Genomic DNA, 20,507 nt, shown 5'->3' with positions numbered 1-20,507 from the left:
AAACCGTAATTTTGAAGTCACGTGGTCTAGGCAGTATTGTATTTCAGTCGTGTTGAGTGTGTGTGTGTAGGTTGTGTTTGGGTTTCTCTTCCGATCATTTCCGCATGTGACAGAAAATAACACTCAGCCGTGCATACCAGAGTGMGTATCATAAATATTCACCCCGCTTMGATTTTTTCCACATTTTGTTGCGTTACAAAGTGGGATTGAAATTAATTGAATTGTTAGTTTTTTCTCTCTCATTGATCTACACAAAATACTCTGTAATGTTAAAGTGGAAGACATTTTTCAAAAAATAAACGTAATTAATGAAAATTAAAACACTCATAATATATCTTAATTCGATAACTATTCACCTCCTGAGTCAATACATGTTAGATATACATTTGGTAGCGATTACAGCTGTGTCTTATTGGGTAAGTCTCTAAAGAGCTTTGCAAACCTGCATTGTGACATTTTTGCCCGTTCTTTTSAAAATTCTTCAAGCTCTGTCAAGGTGTTGAGGATCATGACTAGACAGCAGTTTTCAAGTCTTGACATAGATTTTCAAGCAGATTAAAGTCAAACCCGTAATTTGGCCACTCCGGAACATTCACTGTCTTCCTGGTAAGCAACTCGTGTAGATTTGGCCTTGTGTTGTAGGTTATTGTCCTGCTGAAAGGTGAATTCCTTGTAAAGACTGAAGCAGGTTTTTTCTGTAGGATTTCTGCCTTTGCTTATGCCATGTTCACCTCCTAGTCGGAACTAGCAACTGTGACATTTCGACGTGTGTAACCAGTTAACATGTTGGACATTTCTGATAAGGCTTTGCATTAAGGCCTAAAAGTGTATATATTTTTTTGCAGTATTACTTTASTGCCTTGTTGCATACAGGATGCATATTCTGTATATTTGTATTCTTCTTTGCCCTCTGTCGTTTAGGTATTTATTGTGGAGTCACTACAATGTTGTTGATCCATCCCGTTTTCTCCCTTCAGAGCCAATGAACTCTGTAACGGTTTTAAAATCACCAATGGCCTCATGGTGACATCCCTGAGCAGCTTCATTTCTGTCCTGCAGCTCAGTTCAGAAAGATAACTATATCTTTGTTGTGTCTGGGTGGTTTAGTATGCTACATCATCCACAGCATTATTATTATTATTATTAACATGACTATGCTTAAAGAGATATTCGATATCTGATTTGTTATTGTTACCCAATTCACCAATCTTTGTGTTTCCCTATAAAGCTTTTGAAAAGCTCCCTGGTCTTTGTAGTTGAATCTGTGCTTGAAATGCAATACTTGATTGAGGGACATTACAGATGTATGTATGGGGGACAGAGGAAGGGGTAGTCATTCAAAAATCATGTCAACCCCATATTATTTCACATAGAGGAGTCCATGTAACTTATGTAATTTGTTATGCAGCATTTTACTCCTGAACTAATGTAGTATTGCCTAAACAAAAGGGGTGAATACTTTTGTAACGGCGTTCGTCTTCCTCCTCGTCTGAGGAGGAGAAGTTAGAAGGATCGGAGGACCAATGTGCAGCGTGGTAATTGTTCATCTTGTTTAATAAAAGGGAACACTCAAAATACAAAAACAACAAATGTGAAAAACCGAAACAGTTCTGTCTGGTGCAGACACACGGAGACTGAAGACAACCACCCACAAAACCCAACACAAAACAGGCTACCTAAATATGGTTCCCAATCAGAGACAACACAAAACACCTGCCTCTGATTGAGAACCATATCAGGCCAAACACAGAAATAGGAAAACATAGAAATACAAACATAGACTGCCCACCCCAACTCACGCCCTGACCATGCTAAATAAAGACAAAACAAAGGAAATAAAGGTCAGAACGTGACACAACTATATTTTAGTTATTACATTTTATTAATTTAACATTTGTAGAATTTGTGTGTAGACCTATAAACTGGTGATTCATTTTCATTCAAATTCATTTTCTATATCCACTTGATTTTGTGATTTTCTTGCACAATACTGACCTTTGTCCCACCAGATGATGAACAATGTGTTAACTCTTTCATTAACCCAACAACTTCTCTAATTGCTGGTCACAGGATGTGACCTCCCAGCCTGTCTAACCATGCATTTCTGCTTTCATTTTCTCAACATGGGAAGTGTGACTAAAGCTTGTGGCGCAGTCTCAAACCTTGTAAAACCCATGGGGGCCATACTTGTGAACTTTTGCTTAGAGACTATGGTTTTAAAAACATTGGTATAAAATGGCTAGCTACAAGCTTTTCTCATAGGCCAACCTGGCCAAGTTAGCCARGATACTGAACCGAGGTAAAGACAGTTTCAGGTTGGATATTCGCCTGTAGTTTTCCTTACGTCCACCAACAGCAGTTATGGACTGTCAACATAGTGACAAATCACATTTTTCAAATTTCAATAGCTCTTTAACCATTACTCCTAAAWCTTTCAAAACTGGTTGTAGCTAACCTGATGGCATAGACATACATTGCACACACTTTTTGGTCGATTTACATCTCGCACTATTTTAATTTATTTATTTACATTTTTGAATTTGGTCATATGACCTACTGACTTCAAACAAGGTTCAGAATGTCCACTGAGTGGGCCTACACATTTCACACCCTTTAGTTTGCCCATTTTCATCTCACACATTTTTACATGAATTTTTCAAACATTCTAATTTCAATAGCTCCTTGGTCATACGACCTACTGACTTTAAACAAAGTTCAGAATGTACACTCAGTGGAACTACACATTTCATACCCTTTAGTTTGTCCATTTTCATCTCACACATTTTTACATTAAAATTGTAAACTTTCACATTTCAATAGCTCCTTGGTCATGTCACCTACTGGACTCAAAGAAGGTTCAGAATGTCCCCTGACTACCCCTCTATATTGCACACCCTTTAGTTTGTCCATTTTCATCTCACAAGATTGTACAGTCATTTTTCAAACTTTAAAAGCTTGGTCATGTGACCTAATGACTTCAAACAAGGTTCAGAATGTACACCCAGTGGACCTACACATTTCACACCCTTTAGTTTGTTCATTTTCATCTACAGTCGTCTAGAGTCTGAGACCAAAACGCATATGGGGTGGCTGCTGCTAGTGATCTTCTTACTAAAAACAAAACTTCAAAGGTTGGAAGCATCTTTCCAAATGTGCCTACCACTTCTCAGAGCCATTCAGAACGGTCTCCAAAAGCGCTTTGGAGAAATGATGGAGTAGCCACAGCTTATTGCTTCTGCCAAAGTTCAAGATGTTTTGGACTGACAAAGCTGATGTCATCATAGCCGGTATGATTTCTTTACTCCAAAAGGTTAACCTCATTGTCCATATGATGATATCTTTTGGTCTTTGAGTCTTTTCTTTAATTGTTTGTTTTTCTTTTTTTCATTATTTAAGTTGCATTACAGGTGCTGGACAGCAACCTTTGCATATAACTATGTTTGGGTACAGCCAGACATGGACTCACCTCAACATTAGAGAATTTGTTAGGTCTGAATGTATTTGAACAACTCAAATCAATCTCAGTATCTGAGAATACAAGTGCGCAAGTCTGTGTTAGAGCTATTGCAATGTCAATAATATGATTGTGTTGCCAGCCACATACAACAGAGTTTGCTGAAACACTGAATACGTGAATGTAATTGTTTCCAATGTACAGGTATGGCGTACCTGAAGAATCATCTTGACACAATCACACAGAACGAGACTGAGCATCTAAGGCAGCATTCATCTGATGAAGAGGATTAATCAAATCAAGTTTATTTTATATAGCCCTTCGTACATCAGCTAATATCTCGAAGTGCTGTACAGAACCCAGCCTAAAACCCAAACAGCAAGCAATGCAGGTGTAGAAGCACGGTGGCTAGGAAAAACTCCCTAGAAAGGCCAAACCTAGGAAGAAACCTAGAGAGGAACCAGGCTATGAGGGTGGCCAGTCCTCTTCTGGCTGTGCCGGGTGGAGATTATAACAGAACATGGCCAAGATGTTCAAAATGTTCATAAGTGATAAGCATGGTCAAATAATAATCAGGAATAAATGTCAGTTGGCTTTTCATAGCCGATCATTAAGAGTTGAAAGCAGCAGGTCTGGGACAGGTAGGGGTTCCATAACCGCAGGCAGAACAGTTGAAACTGGAATAGCAGCAAGCCAGGTGGACTGGGGACACCAAGGAGCATCATGCCCGGTAGTCCTGACGTTGGTCCTAGGCTCAGGTCCTCCGAGAGAGAGAAAGAAAGAGAGAAGGAGAGAATTAGAGAGAGCCAAGATTTTCAAAATGTTCATAAATGACAAGCATGGTCAAATAATAATCAGTAATAAATGTCAGTTGGCTTTTCATAGCCGATCATTAAGAGTTGAAGCAGCAGGTCTGGGACAGGTAGGGGTTCCATAACAGAACAGTTGAAACTGGAACAGCAGCAAGGCCAGGTGGACTGGGGACAGCAAGGAGTCATCATGCCCGGTAGTCCTGACGTATGGTCCTAGGGCTCAGGTTCTCTGAGAGAGAGAAAGAAAGAGAGAAGGAGAGAATTAGAGAGAGCATACTTAAATTCACACAGGACACTGGATAAGACAGGAGAAGTAAGATTAGAAGGTTCAGGGGAGCTGGATGGGTATCTTACTAGTCCATCGGACAAAATGGATTTACTTCATTTGTTTCTGTACATAAAGAAGTTGTCCCTCAAACTCAACACAGGCCTGGCTGCATCTGCCGCCTGTGAGCGTCTTTTTATCTGTGCTGGACTACTTCACTGCAAAGCGAGCCAGGATAGACTCAATTAACTGTCACGCTGGTATAAAGGATTTTGGAGACAGGCGCAGGAATACACAATAGGGGTTTTTATACACCAAAACAAACACATATACAAAAGCACTGGGCTGCACCCAAACAAAAAGAGCGAGGGTAAACTTCATTGACCGACACGGGACGATACCTGTAATGCACAATATATATAGCACGCAGCATAACAGCTGCACTAACGCACAGGCAGTTATCCCACTGTCCCTAGGCCGTCATTAAAAATAAGAATTTGTTCTTAACTGACTTGCCTAGTTAAATAAGGTAAAATAAAAAAATAAAACCACCATCGGACATGGGAACAATAGTTCGACAGACCATGGATATCAAAGGGCACATATATACAAGTACTATCAGTGGGAATAGGGGACCAGTGTGCGTGATGAAAGTTCCGGAGGGATCCGTGACACTAACTTAGAAAATCAGCTCATACTGAAACTGAATGGCAAATTCAGAGAGAAGTGAAGTGAGTTAAGTGTTCGATAGGTAGTTCACAAAAAAATATGCCTTTTGAACATTCCTTTGAACATTTGTGTATGTGAAGTTGAAGATTTAATATTAAAATCAGCTGTGTGGATCTTTCTTGTTGTTATTTCTGGAACATTTGCCACACCCTTTCACCATGAACTTCCATTCTTGTAAAAGGAGAATAATAATAACCATCAAAATTTAAATAGCAAATTATTTAGATTAACTCTTACTCTGAGTACTTTTTAAATGTGGTACTTTTTACTGTTACTTGAGTAGTTTTTTACACCAGTACTTTACTTCTACTTGATTACAATTTCATTAAAGTAACACTACTACTACTTGAGTAGGATTTTACAGTACTCTTTCCACCCCTGCAAACGGTCTTCCAAATGGACAATGACCCCAAGCATACTTCCAAAGTTGTGGCAAAATGGCTTAAGGACAACAAAGTCAAGGTATTGGAGTGCCATCACAAAGCCTTGACCTCAATCCTATAGAAAATATGTGGGCAGAACTGAAAAGCGTGAGCGAGAGAGGAGACCTACAAACCTGACTCGGTTACACCAGCTCTGTCAGGAGGAATGGGCAAAATTCACCCAACTATTGTGGGAAGCTTGTGGAAGGCTACCTAAAACGTTTGACCCAAGTTAAACAGTTTAAAGGCAATGCTACAAATACTAATTGAGTGTATGTAACTTTGAGTGGGAATGTGATGAAAGCAATAAAAGCTTAAATAAATAATTCTCTCTACTATTATTCTGACATTTCACATTCTTAAAATAAAGTGGTGATCCTAACTGACTGATTTTTACTAGGATTAAATGTCAGGAATTGTGAAAACTGAGTTTAAATCTATTTGGCTAAGCTGTATGTAAACCTCCGACTTCAACTGTATGTGTTTACTGTATGTGGGAATTGTTTTATGTCGTCCTACATGTAATGTTGATACATGGAATATTCTCAACTGCATATATCATAAATTGCTATTGCAAATAGAAGTATTATGTTCAACCACTGACATTTTCTGATATTATTTTGACAAACACACTTTGGTGCTTACAATTCATTCTCTATTGTCATAGACTTGATGGGCACTGTCATCTGTGATCTTTGTGATATGACTTTCTTTAAGCACGTACTGATGAACTGTCACTTAATATTTTTTTCTTAAAGTCTACAAACACTACATTTATTCACTCTGTGATAGGGTTGGATCCTATATGCTACTTTTATTATTCTCATGTAAATGGTTCAGTGCCTATAATTTAGGCGTGTGTAGAATGGGGCATGAAGGAAATTACCTCTACCAGATTATAGTGATAAGGAAATCAGCATACAGTTTTGGCCTCTGTATTCATTTGCCGATAACTCATCAGAATTCCATTGTGTTTACATAAAGAGAATACTTCAAAATGAGAAGATCCTGCCATGGAAAAGACGACTAGGTGGACATAAAGTGGAAAGGAGGGGAAATAACTCACACCATGCAGCAGGACACTTTCCCCTGCGGGGTTTTGTAATGCATGTTTGATAGTTATATTTTCATAATGAATGGTTAGCTGTTATGTGACATTAGGTCAAAAAGAATTGGGGTGTAGATGGCCAAGGAAGTTGCACAGAACTTCCCCAACATCCCCTCCCAAATTGATATAGAACCTTCACAAAAACACATGGAGCAACTGCAAAAAGAAATGGCTGAGGATATACTAAAAATGTCTGGTATGTAATGATATTTAATTCAAAGTTAATGTAAATTCTTTCTTTTTATGTATTTGTGTGGGACAGCCGTATGTTCAGTTCATGCCTATGATTTCAGAGTTCAACAAAACCAACAACTGCTTCATGTGTGCCACTGATAAAGAACCTGGATGTGACCCAAAGACTGACTGGGTTAGTAATTTTATTTAACATGTTTATAATCTTTTGACAACAGTGATGGCATGTAAGACAATTTATCATACAACACAATGGATGGCTAATTCGTCATACTGTATTGATATTTGATATTATTTATAACGTGTCACGCTTTGTTTTGTTTTAGATTGAATGTTTTGCATGCCAACGATGGTTCCATGTGCTGTGCCTAGGAATGAAGACTAAAGAGTTCATGTCCAAATCGTGAAAATAAGACCTGTGCAATGTGTGAAATTTTTCCAACATAATGACACTTATTTGGAGTCTGTGACTCAAGTGGTTTGAAAGCTATTGAGGTTTGAAAGCGTGAATATTCGTTGAATATCCAATTTGAAACTGTCTTCACCTCGGTCGATGCTGATGACAGCCAGCTGGGCAGATAATTATATCCTATAACAAATTCAGTCTCGCCCAATTAAAATTGTCCACGATGTTGGACGGCTCCAACACTTTTTCACTAAAACATCCTTACCAGAAGTCCACCAGCACATTTTGATACTCAAATMAACTGCACCACATTAAAAATGTGTCTGGACAATTAGCTCACAATGATAAAATGCCTAGCACTTGTGTAACAGAGATTAATCATACTCTCCTTGCGTTGTGTTAAATTCAAAGAAATCACCCCATCCAGTGGTCCCAATTGAACGTTACTTATTATATGTGATTAAATAGGAAATAGCACGTTAGTTGTGCAGGGCTTAATGATGTTGATGGTAAAATCTGTAGCATGTAAACCACTGTGTTAGCAGTGAATTTATGTGACCATTACATCGGTGCATGCTAGCTAACACTTATACACAGCAATCATATACCAAAGCACATCCCAGAAAGCCACTCAATCCCTAACAGGTACCAAATATCCACACATGTATAAATCAGGAATGTACAGCAAACTTGTACACATTGTACAATATAAAAATAGAATACAGTATTCAGAACGTGACCTAGCCTTGCGTCACATTTTCATACTGGGGAGACGTGACGTTCGTGATCGCCCCCTATCTGCAAGTGGGGCCAATAACAACACGCCTTATTGTCATCGGAATTGAACCACCCAGTAAGAGTGCTTGAACATTAAATACACATTTCTTTAGAGGCAGTTGGAAACATAACCAACACTGTTACTTCTAACCACTAGTGATGTATTCCAATCCCCCATGAGGTCATCATTTTCCTTTGACATGTGGACTTACATTCATTGTGGTATGGTGTTGAGAAGTAAAGTGCAGTCATCACCTTAAAAATTAAGAGTAAGAATGAATTTCATAAGGAGCTAGGGCTACAACTTTTTTCAGCCTTCTTCACAAACACACTGTTGGGCCTAATACTATATGAGGCTACATGGACAGTACCAGTCAAAAGTTTGGACACACCTACTCACTTTATTTTTACTATTTTCTACATTGTAGAATAGTAGTGATGTCACGCATTGACCTTAGAGATCCTTTTTATGTCTCTATTTTGGTTTGGTCAGGGTGTGAGTTGGGGTAGGCATTCTATGTTTTGTGTTTCTATGATTTTCTATTTCTATGTTTTGGCCGGGTATGGTTCTCAATTAGGGACAGCTGTCTATCGTTGTCTCTGATTGGGAACCATACTTAGGTAACTTTTTTCCCCACCGTTCTTTGTGGGAAGTTGTCTTTGTTTGTTGGTACTATAGCCTTTAGCTTCTTGGTTTGTTTTTGTATGGTTTATTGTTTTTTGTCGGCGTCATTCTTAAATTAAGTAAAATGTACGCTCACCATGCTGCACCTTGGTCCTCATCCTTCAACAGCCGTGACAAGTGAAGACATCAAAACTATGCAATAACACATATGGAATCATGTAGTAACCAAAAAAGTGTTAAACAAATCTAAATATATTTTAGATTCTTCAAAGTAGCCACCCTTTGCCTTGATGACAGCTTTGAACCCACTCTTTGCATTCTCTCAACCAGTTTCATGAGGAATGATTTTCCAACAGTCTTGACGGAGTTCCCACATATGCTGAGCACTTGTTGGCTGCTTTTCCTTCACTCTGAAATCCAATACCAAACCATCTCAATTGGGTTGAGGTCGGGTGATTGTGAGGCCAGTCATCTGATGCAGCACTCCATCACTCTCCTTCTCAGGCAAATAGCCCTTACACAGCCTGGAGGTGTGTTTTGGGTCATCTTCCTGTTGAAAAACATTTTTAAATTTTTTAATTTCACCTTATTTAACCAGGTAGGCCAGTTGAGAAGAAGTTCTCCTTACAACTGCGACCTGGCCAAGATAAAGCAAAGCAGTGCGACAAAAACAACAACAACAGATTACACATAAACAAACGTACAGTCAATAACACAAAAAAAAAAATCTATGTACAGTGTGTGCAATGTAGTAGAGTTAAAATGGTTATTCCATCAAACTTCAAATTATTAGAATAGTACACAACGCAGAACAGAACAACCAGGTTGAGGGTCAGTGGCCAAAGCCCGCGAACAGGAATATTCCAAGTTCAGACAGAAGGGGGTCAGATCGCTATGATCCCAGGAACTTTACTTTTGGTGTCTATTTTAATTTACGCTACTGGTGCTGTCTGTTGATGTTAGGTAGGCAGCTGCAGTAGCTGAATGATGTTAACATCTTCAGGTTTTGTTTCATTAATGTATTTTATTTCATCTGGGTGCTTTGTGTGCCTACTAGCACCCGCGTACTGCCCGTAGCTCCCGTTCTCCTCAGTCCGAGAAAACACTGAGAGAGAAGAACAACTTGTCAGATGGTGCATTGGAGATGATGTGTTCCTGTCCTGTCTTTTCACAATACTATTGCAGATCAACATAAAAGCCTAAAAGACAGCCGTGGTGTTGCTCTTCATTTCTTGTGTTCTTCCTGTGGTACATCAAATCAAATTATTTTGATATACACATGGTTAGCAGATGTTAATGCGAGTGTAGCGAAATGCTTGTGCTTCTAGTTCCGACAATGCAGTAATAACCAACAAAAGTAATCCTAACAACATTCCACAACTACTACCTTATACACACAAGTGTAAAGGGATAAAGAATATGTACATAAAGATATATGAATGAGTGATGGTACAGAACGGCATAGCAAGAGCAAGGATAGTGTACAGTCTATACATATAGAGATGAGTAATGGAGGGTATGTAAACATAAATGGCATAGTTTAAAGTGGCTATGATTACATGATTACATAAAGATGCAAGATGCAGTAGATGATATAGAGTACAGTATTTACATATACAGGGGGAACAAGTAATTGATACACTGCCGATTTTGAAGGTTTTCCCTACACAAGCATGTAAGGTCTGTAATTTTATCATAGGTACACTTCAACTGTGAGAGACGGAATCTAAACAAAAATCCAGAAAATCACATTGTATGATTTTTTAAGTAATTAATTTGCATTTATTGCATGACATAAGTATTTGATACATCAGAAAGCAGAACTAATATTTGGTACAGAAACCTTGTTTGCAATTACAAAGATTCATTACGTTCTGTAGTTATTGACCAGGTCTTGCACACACTGCAGCAGGGATTTTGGCCCACTCCTCCATACAGACCTCTCTCCAATCCTTCAGGTTTGGGGCTGTCGCTGGGCAATACGGACTTTCGGCTCCTCCAAAGATTTCTATTCGGGTTCAGGTCTGGAGACTGGCTAGGCCACTCCAGACCTTGAATGCTTCTTACGGAGCCACTCCTTAGTTGCCTGGCTGTGTGTTTCGGTCGTTGTCATGCTGGGAAGACCCAGCCACGACCCATCTTCAATGCTCTTACTGAGGAAGAGGTTGTTGGTCAAGATCTCGCAATACATGGCCCCATCCATCCTCTCCTCAATACGGTGCAGTCGTCCTGTCCCCTTTGCAGAAAAGCATCCCAAAGAATGATGTTTCCACCTCCATGCTTCACGGTTGGATGGTGTTCTTGGGTTGTACTCATCCTTCTTCTTCCTCCAAACACGGCGGAGTGGAGTTTAGACCAAAAAGCTCTATTTTTTCAGCTGCACACACATACCTTCTCTCCATTCCTCCTCTGGATCATCCAGATGGTCATTGGCAAACTTCAGACGGGCCTGGACATGCGCTGGCTTGAGCAGGGGACCTTGCGTGCGCTGCAGGATTTTAATCCATGACGGCGTGTGTGTTTACTAATGGTTTTCTTTGAGACTGTGGTCCCAGCTCTCTTCAGGTCATTGACCAGTCGCTGCCGTGTAGTTCTGGGCTGATCCCTCACCTTCCTCATGATCATTGATGTCCCACAGGTGAGATCTTGCATGGAGCCCAGACCGAGGGTATTGACCGTCATCTTGAACTTCTTCATTTTCTAGATAATTGCGCCAACAGTTGTTGCGCTATCACCAAGCTGATTGCCTATTGTCCTGTAGCCCATCCCAGCCTTGTGCAGGTCTACAATTTATTCCCTGATGTCCTTACACAGCTCTCTGGTCTTGGCCATTGTGGAGAGTTGGAGTCTGTTTGATTGAGTGTGTGGACAGGTGTCTTTTTTACAGGTAACGAGTTCAAACAGGTACAGTTAATACAGGTAATGAGTGGAGAACAGGAGGGCTTCTTAAAGAAAAACGAACAGGTCTGTGAGAGCCGGAATTCTTACTGGTTGGTAGTGATCAAATACTTATGTCATGCAATACAATGCAAATTATTACTTAAAAAATATACAATGTGATTTTCTGAATTTTTGTTTAGATTCCGTCTTCACAGTTGAAGTGTACCTATGATAAAAAATTACAGACCTCTACATGCTTTATAAGTAGGAAAACCTGCAAAATCGCAGTGTATCAAATACTTGGTCTCCCACTGTAATGAGATGAGTAATGTAGGGTATGTAAACATTATATAAGTGGCATTGTTTAAAGTGGCTATGTGATCATTTTACATAATTTCCATCAATTCCCATTATTAAAGTGGCTGGAGTTGAGTCAGTATGTTGGCAGCAGCCACTAAATGTTAGTAAAGGCTGTTTAACGAGTGCTGCCTTGAGATAGAAGCTGTTTTCAGTCTCTCGGTCCCTGCTTTGATGCACCTGTACTGACACTCGCCTTCTGGATGATAGCGGGTGAACAGGCAGTGGCTCGGGTGGTTGTTGTCCTTGATGATCTTTATGGCCTTCCTGTGACATCGGGTGGTGTAGGTGTCCTGGAGGCAGGTAGTTTGCCCCAGTGATGCGTTGTGCAGACCTCACTACCCTCTGGAGAGCCTTACGGTTGTGGGCGGAGCAGTTGCCGTACCAGGCGGTGATACAGCCCGACAGATGCTCTCGATTGTGCATCTGTAGAAGTTTGTGAGTGCTTTTGGTGACAAGCCGAATTTCTTTCAGCCTCCTGAGGTTGAAGAGGCGCTGCTGCGCCTTCTTCACAACGCTGTCTGTGTGGGTGGACCAATTCAGTTTGTCCGTGATGTGTACACCGAGGAACTTAAAACTTTCCACCTTCTCCACTACTGTCCCGTCGATGTGGATAGGGGGTGTCCCTCTGCTGTTTCCTGAAGTCCACAATCATCTCCTTTGTTTTGTTGACGTTGAGTGTGAGGTTATTTCCTGACACCACACTCCGAGGGCCCTCACCTCCTCCCTGTAGGCCGTCTCGTCGTTGTTGGTAATCAAGCCTCCACTGTAGTCGTCCGCAAACTTGATGATTGATTGGAGGCGTGCATGGCCACGCAGTCTGGTGTGAACAGGGAGTACAAGAGAGGGCTCAGAACGCACCCTTGTGGGGCCCAGTGGTTGAGGATCAGCGGGGTGGAGATGTTGTACTCTACCCTCACCACCTGGGGCGGCCCATCAGGAAGTCCAGGACACACGTTGCACAGGGCGGGGTCGAGACCCAGGGGTCTCGAGCTTGATGACGAGTTTGGAGGGTACTATGGTGTTAAATGCTGAGGCTGTAGTCGATGAACAGCATTCTCACATAGGTATTCCTCTGTCCAGATGGGTTAGGGCAGTGTGCAGTGTGGTTGCGGATTGCGTCGTCTGTGGACCTATTGGGTCGGTAAGCAAATTGGAGTGGGTCTTAGGATGTCAGGTAGGGTGGAGGTGATATGGTCTTGACTAGTCTCTCAAAGCACTTCATGATGACGGAAGTGAGTGCTACGGGCGGTAGTCGTTTAGCTCAGTTACCTTAGCCTTATTTTGGAACAGGAACAATGGTGGCCCTCTTGAAGCATGTGGGAACAGCAGACTGGATAAGGATTGATTGAATATGTCCTTAAACACACCAGCCAGCTGGTCTGCGCATGCTCTGAGGACGGCTGGGAATGCCGTCTGGGCCTGCAGCTTGCGAGGGTTAACACGTTTAAATGTTTTACTCACCTCGGCTGCAGTGAAGGAGAGCCGCAGGTTTTGGTAGGGCCGTTCAGTGGCACTGTATTGTCCTCAAAGCGAGCAAAAAAGTGATTTAGTCTGTCTGGGAGCAAAGTCCTCGGTCCGCCGAACGGGGCTGGTTTTCTTTTTGTAATCCGTGTAGACTGTAGACCCTGCCACATACCTCTTGTGTCTGAGCTGTTGAATTGCGAAGCTGGAGCTACATAAGAAACCCGCTACAAGATTAGGGAGGTAAGGCAATAAATAGGCCATAATAATTACAATGTAGCATTAACACTGGAGTGATAGGTGTGCAGATGATGATGTGCAAGTAGAGATACTGGGGTGCAAAAGAGCAAGAAGATAAATAACAATATGYGGATGAGGTAGTAGCCAATTTACAGATTGGCTGTGTATAGGTACAGTGATCGGTAAGCTGCTCTGACAGCTGATGCTTAAAGTTAGAGAGGGAGATATAAGTCTRCAGCTTCAGTGATTTTTGCAATTCGTTCCAGTCATTGGCAGCAGAGAACTATAAGGAGAGGCGGCCAAAGGAAGTGTTGGCTTTGGGGATGGCCAGTGAAATATACCTGCTGGAGCGCGTGCTAAGGTTGGGTGCTGCAATGGTGACCAGTGAGCTGAGATAAAGTGGTGCTTTACCTAGCAAAGACTTATAGATGACCTGGAGCCAGTGGGTTTGGCGATGAATAAGTAGCGAGTGCCAGCCACCGAGAGCATACAGGTCGCAGTGGTGGGTAGTATATGGGGCTTTGGTGACAAAACGGATGGCACTGTGATATACATCCAGTTTGCTGAGTAGAGTGTTGGAGACTATTTTGTAAATGACATCGCCGAAGTCAAGGATTGGTAGGATAGTCAGTTTTACGAGGGTATGTTTGGCAGCATGAGTGAAGGAAGCTTTGTAAGGAGAGTTTACACTCTAACCAGACACCTAGCTATTTGTAGTTGTCCACATATTCTAAGTCAGAACCGTCCAGAGCACCCCCATAGAGCCTGCCAGAGATCCGGACAACAGGCCCTCTGAATTGACACACTGAACTCTATCTGAGAAGTAGTTGGTGAACCAGGCGAGGCAGTCATTTGAGAAACCAAGGCTATTGAGTCTGCCAATAAGAATGCGGTGATTGACAGAGTCAAAAGCCTTGGCTAGGTCGATGAAGACGGCTGCACAGTACTGTACACTTTTAGTACACAGTACACTTTTATCGATGGCGGTATTGATATCATTTAGGACCTTGAGCGTGGCTGAGGTGCACACGTGACCAGCTCGGAAACCAGATTGCATAGTGGAGAAGGTACGGCGGGATTCAAAATGGTCGGTGATCTGTTTGTTAACTAGGCTTTCGAAGATTTTTAGAAATGCAGGGCAGGATGGATATACTGTCGGTCTATAAGAGTTTGGGTCTAGAGTGGATGACCGCAGCAGCTTTCCAATCTTTGGGGATCTCAGACGATACAAAAGAGAGGTTGAACAGGCTTGTAATAGGGGTTGCAACAATTTCGGCTTATAATTTTAGAAAGAGAGGGTCCAGATTGTCTAGCCCAGCTGATTTGTAGGGATCCAGATTTTGCAGCTCTTTCAGAACATCAGCTGTCTGGATTTGGGTGAAGGGGGGGGGCTTGGGCAAGTTGCTGCAGGGGGTGCAGAGCTGTTGGCCAGGGTAGGGGTAGCCAGGTGAAAAGCATGGCCAGCCGTAGAAAAATGCTTATTGAAATGATCGATTATCGTAGATTTATCGGTGATGACAGTGTTTCCTAGCCAGCTGGGAGGAGGTGCTCTTATTCTCCATGGACTTTACAGTGTCCCCAAACATTTTCGAATTAGTGCTACAGGATGCAAATTTATTTTTGAAAAAGCTAGCCTTAGCTTTCCTAACTGACTTCCCTGAAAAGTTGCTTATTGCGGGGGCTATTCGATGCTAATGCAGAACGCCACAGGATGTTTTTTTAAAGCACTTTTAAAGAGCAACCAGGCATCCTCTACTGACGGGATAAGGTCAATAACCTTCAAGGATACCCGGGCCAGGTCGATTAGAAAGGCCTGCTCGCAGAAGTGTTTTAGGGAGCGTTTGACAGTGATGAGGGGTGGTCATTTGACCGCGGACCCATTACGGACGCAGGCATTGAGGCAGTGATCGCTGAGATCCTGGTTGAAGACAGCAGAGGTGTATTTAGTGGGCAAGTTGGTCAGGATGATATCTAAGAGGGTGCCCATGGTTACGGATTTAAGGTTGTACCTGGTAGGTTCCTTGATCATTTGTGTGAGATTGAGGGCATCTAGCTTAGATTGTAGGAAGGCCGGGGTGTTAAGCATATCCCAGTTTAGGTCACCGAACAGTACAAACTCTGAAGATAGATGGGGGCAATCAATTCACATATGGTGTCCAGGGKACAGCTGGGGGCTGAGGGGGGTCTATAGCAGGCGGCAACGGTGAGAGACTTGTTTCTGGAAAGGTGGGTTTTTAAAAGTAGAAGCTCGAACTGTTTGGGCACAGACCTGGATAGTATGACAGAACTCTGCAGGCTATCTCTGCAGTAGATTGCATCTCCGCCCCCTTTGGCAGTTCTATCTTGTTGGAAAATGTTGTAGTTGGGGATGGAAATTTCAGGATTTTTGGTGGCKTTCCTAAGCCAGGAMTCAGACACGGCTAGGACATCCGGGTTGGCTGAGTGTACTAAAGCAGTGAATAAAGCAAACTTAGGGAGGAGGCTTCTCATGTTGACATGCGTGAATTCAAGGCTTTTACGGGGAATGGGAGTGGTGCTGGGGGCTGCATGGCTTGGGTTAACCTCTACATCACCAGAGGAACAGCTAAAGGCTATAAGAACTGGTTGTCTGGTGCGTTTGGAACAGAGAGTAAAAGGAGCAGATTTCTGGGCATGGAAGAATAGATTCAAGGCATAATGTACAGACAAGGGTATGGTAGGATGTGAGTACAGTGGAGGTAAACCTAGGCATTGAGTGACGATGAGAGAGATTTTGTCTCTAGGGCACCATTTACCCAGGTGAGGTCACCGCATGTGTTGGGGGTGGAACAAAAGGGCTGTCTAAGGCATATTGGGCAGGGCTGCGAGCTATACAGTGAAATAAGACAATAATCACTAACCAAAACAGCAATAGACAAGACATATTGACTTTAGGGAGAGGCTTGTGTAGCCGAGTGATCATAGGGTCCAATGAGTAGCAATAGATGAGTCAGGGAGCCGATTCAGCAGTCGCTACTACGCTAGGCGAGCTGGAGACACTGCGATTCAGACAGCTAGCGGGCCGGGGCTAGCAGATGGGCCTCCGGCGACGTCGCAATGGAAGAGCCTGTTGAAACCTCAGACCATTACGTCGGCAGACCAGTCGCGATGGATCCGCGGAGCTCCGTGTCGGCATTAAACGGTCCAGGCCAATTGGCAAAAGAGGTATTGTATCCCAAGAATTGGCTGGTGGACCTCTTCGGCTAGCCAGGAGATGGMCCTAGCTCGAGGCTAGCTCAAGGCTAACTTGTTCTTGCTTCAGGACAGAGATGTTAGTCAGGAGTAGCCACTCGGATTGCAGCTAGCTAGCTGCGATGATCCGGTGTAAAGGTTCAGATCTGTACCACATTGGGTGAGGCGGGTTGCAGGAGAGTATATTCAGTCCGTAGATGGAAAGTGAGATTAAAATATATATGAAAAAAACAAGGGGAAAAAAACGATAGTTACACAGGATGGGACAAGACAAAACACACGTCCAACTGTTACGCCATCTTGGAAGTAAATGATAGCGTATCGCTGCGGAATGCTGTGGTAGTCATGCTGGTTAAGTGTGCCCAGAATTCTAAATAAATCACAGACAGTGTCTCACAAAGACATGGCGGTTGGAACCAAAAATCTCAAATTTGGACTCATTAGACCAAAGGACAGATTTCCACCGGTCTAATGTCCATTGCTCGTGTTTCTTGGCCCAAGCAAGTCTCTTCCTCTTATTGGTGTCCTTTAGTAGTGGTTTCTTTGTAGCAATTTGACCATGAAGACCAGATTCATGCAGTCTCCTCTGAACAGTTGATGTTGAGATGTGTCTGTTACTTGAACTCTGTGAAGCAAGTATTTGGGCTGSAATCTGAGGTGCAGTTAACTCTAATGAACTTATCCTCTGCAGCAGAGGTAACTGTGGGTATTCTTTCCTGTGGCAGTCCTCATGAGAGCCAGTTTCATCATAGCGCTTGATGTTTTTTGCGACTGCACTTGAAGAAACGTTCAATGTTCTTGAATTATCCGGATAGACTGACCTTCATGTCTTAAAGTAGTGATGCACTGTCATTTCTCTTTGCTTATTTGAGCATAATATGGACTTGGTCTTTTACCAAATAGGGCCATCTTCTGTATACCACCCCTACCTTGTCACAATACAATTGATTGGCTCAAACGCATTAAGAAGGAAAGAAATTCCACAAATGTACTTTTAACAAGGCACACATGTTAATTGAAATGCATTCCAGGTAATACCTCATGAAGCTGGTTGAGGGAATGCCAAGAGTGTGCAAAGCTGTCATCAAGGCAAAGGGTGGCTACTTTGAAGAATTTCAAATATAAAATATATATTTTGATTTGTTTAATACTTTTTTGGTTACTACATGATTCCATATGTGTTATTTCATTGTTCTGATGTCTTCACTATTATTCTACAATGTAGAAAATAGTAAAAATAAAGAAAAAACCCTTGAATGAGTAGGTGTGTCCAAACTTTTGACTGGTAGTGTAGGTAATCACTGAAACGTTTTATATGCATTTTTTATAATCATTGTCTAGCCTACCTTGTAACAAGTGTAATTGACTAGTCTGGCTATGTTCACCAAGTGTCCAGTAGAGGGCGCCGCTATTCCAGGAATCCACTGAGGTGGATTTGACATTTGACATTTTGTTGCAGACTGTGAAGATGACCTATTGCTGAATGAAATATGTTGCGATGTAAACTGGCATTAAAAGTTTAGAGCGAGAAAGTGTAGGCTATATGAAATAATTAGGCTGAAATTGTATAAACATTCAACTAAATAATGAGGATTTCCATTATCTTAATATAGGTGTAAATTACATCTCACATTCCAGTGTTCGAATTTGTAGCCAAAACAAGGCTGCATGGGATTTCTGTTAAGGTGACTCTGTGCAACCAATGGCAATGTCCACTGTAGGTATAATGCTGGGAGCCACTTGTGGATTTGACAGCTCTAATGCAGTTCTACCTCAGACACCACCAAAACAGCCTAAATGTGGATGTCGGCTAAAGCGGACCTGATTGACTAAAGCCCTTAATCTGATCTTGCTTTCCTGTCAATTCMGTAACACATGCTATCTTCCTTTCCTGTCAATGCTGTAACACATGCTAGGCCTAGCCTATATAGACATTCAGGTCAACAATAGAGATATTTTCATTGTCATGGACATGTTATAAGCTGGGCTAGCTTATATCAACACCATTTTCAACCTGGTCTCAGAGCATTTCCTAGACTCTGAGACACTCCTTTTAGTATGATATGATATGTTTCGTATGGTTGCATAAGACAGATGGTTACTTAAGGCAATAATGAAAGTAGGGTGGTTGGTCAGGCGTATAACGCAACAGTCTAGCAACCCAAAGGTCGCGAGTTCAAATCTCATCACAAACAACTTTAGCTACTTTTCAACCACTTACTACTTTTTAGCTACTTTGCAACTACTTAGCATGTTAGCTAACCATGCCCTAACCCTAATCTTAACATGTTTAGCTAACCCTTACCCTAACCTTAACCCTTTAACCTAACTCCTAAACTTAACCCTATCCTTATGGAACTTTAGTGTAGCATACACTTCAAATATTTATTAGGCCTACTCTAATTGTGGTTTTGTTGTAAATCGAAGAGAAGGCAACATGTAGTAAATTAATAATATGAAAGGAGCTTCTTGGAGTTAGTCAGACATAAACACAGACTATTAGGATAGGCCTAATATAGAGCAATAGTAATGGCGTCTTTTTGTAAGCACTAACTCCACCATGGTTCGTTGGACAAAGTCTATGTGAAAATGAATCATGGTTTTCTAGGGGTTTTGGATAAACACAGGAAATAAGGTCTGTGGTAAAAGGATATATTTTGTTCTATGAGATCATTTTCRTCAACTAACACCACTTTTGTGAATTGCTAGGCATTTATCTAAAAAAAAAACATGAAAYGCTTCATATTTCATAAAGGTCATGTTAACTGACTGATATTATCTCATAGAACATTTATTTGATTATTTTGGGGCGTTTATCCCAGAACCCTATTCTTTCCCCATTCATTTTCCCCATTTTCGCTGAACGAAACAGAGGTAATTAATTTGCGGTTTTTAGGACTACAAACTGGCGAGCTCTATACAGAAATATTAGTCACTACAATGAATATAGGCAAAACTATACTGAACAAAAATATAAACGCCCCAAAATGTAAAGTGTCGGTCCCATGTTTCATGAGCTGAAATAAAAGATCCCTGTAATTTTCCATACACACGAAAAGCTTATTTCTCTCAAATTTTTGGCACAAATTTGTTTACATCCCTGTTAGTGAGCACTTTGTCCTTTGCCAAGATAATCCATCCACCTGACAGGTGTGGCATATCAAGAAGCTGATTAAACAGCATGATCATTACACAGGTGCACCTTGTGCTGGGGACAATAAAAGGTAATTCTAAAATATGCAGTTTTGTCACACAACACAATGCCACAGATGTCTCAAGTTTTGAGGGAGCGTGCAATTGGCATGCTGACTGCAGGAATGTCCACCAGATCTGTTGCCAGATAATTGAATGTTAATTTCTCTACCATAAGCAGCCTCTAACATAGTTTTAGAGAATTTGGCCTCACAACCGCAGACCACGAGTAACCACACCAGCCCTCCACATCCGGCTTCTTCACCTGTGGGATCATCTGAGACCAGCCACACGGACATCTGATGAAACTGAGGAGTATTTCTGTCTCTAATAAAGCCCTTATGTGGGGAAAAACTATTCTGATTGGCTGGGCC

This window comes from Salvelinus sp. IW2-2015, linkage group LG24 (genome assembly GCF_002910315.2).
Source record: "Salvelinus sp. IW2-2015 linkage group LG24, ASM291031v2, whole genome shotgun sequence".
Lineage (NCBI taxonomy): Eukaryota > Metazoa > Chordata > Actinopteri > Salmoniformes > Salmonidae > Salvelinus > Salvelinus sp. IW2-2015.
This window is presented reverse-complemented; position numbering follows the sequence as displayed.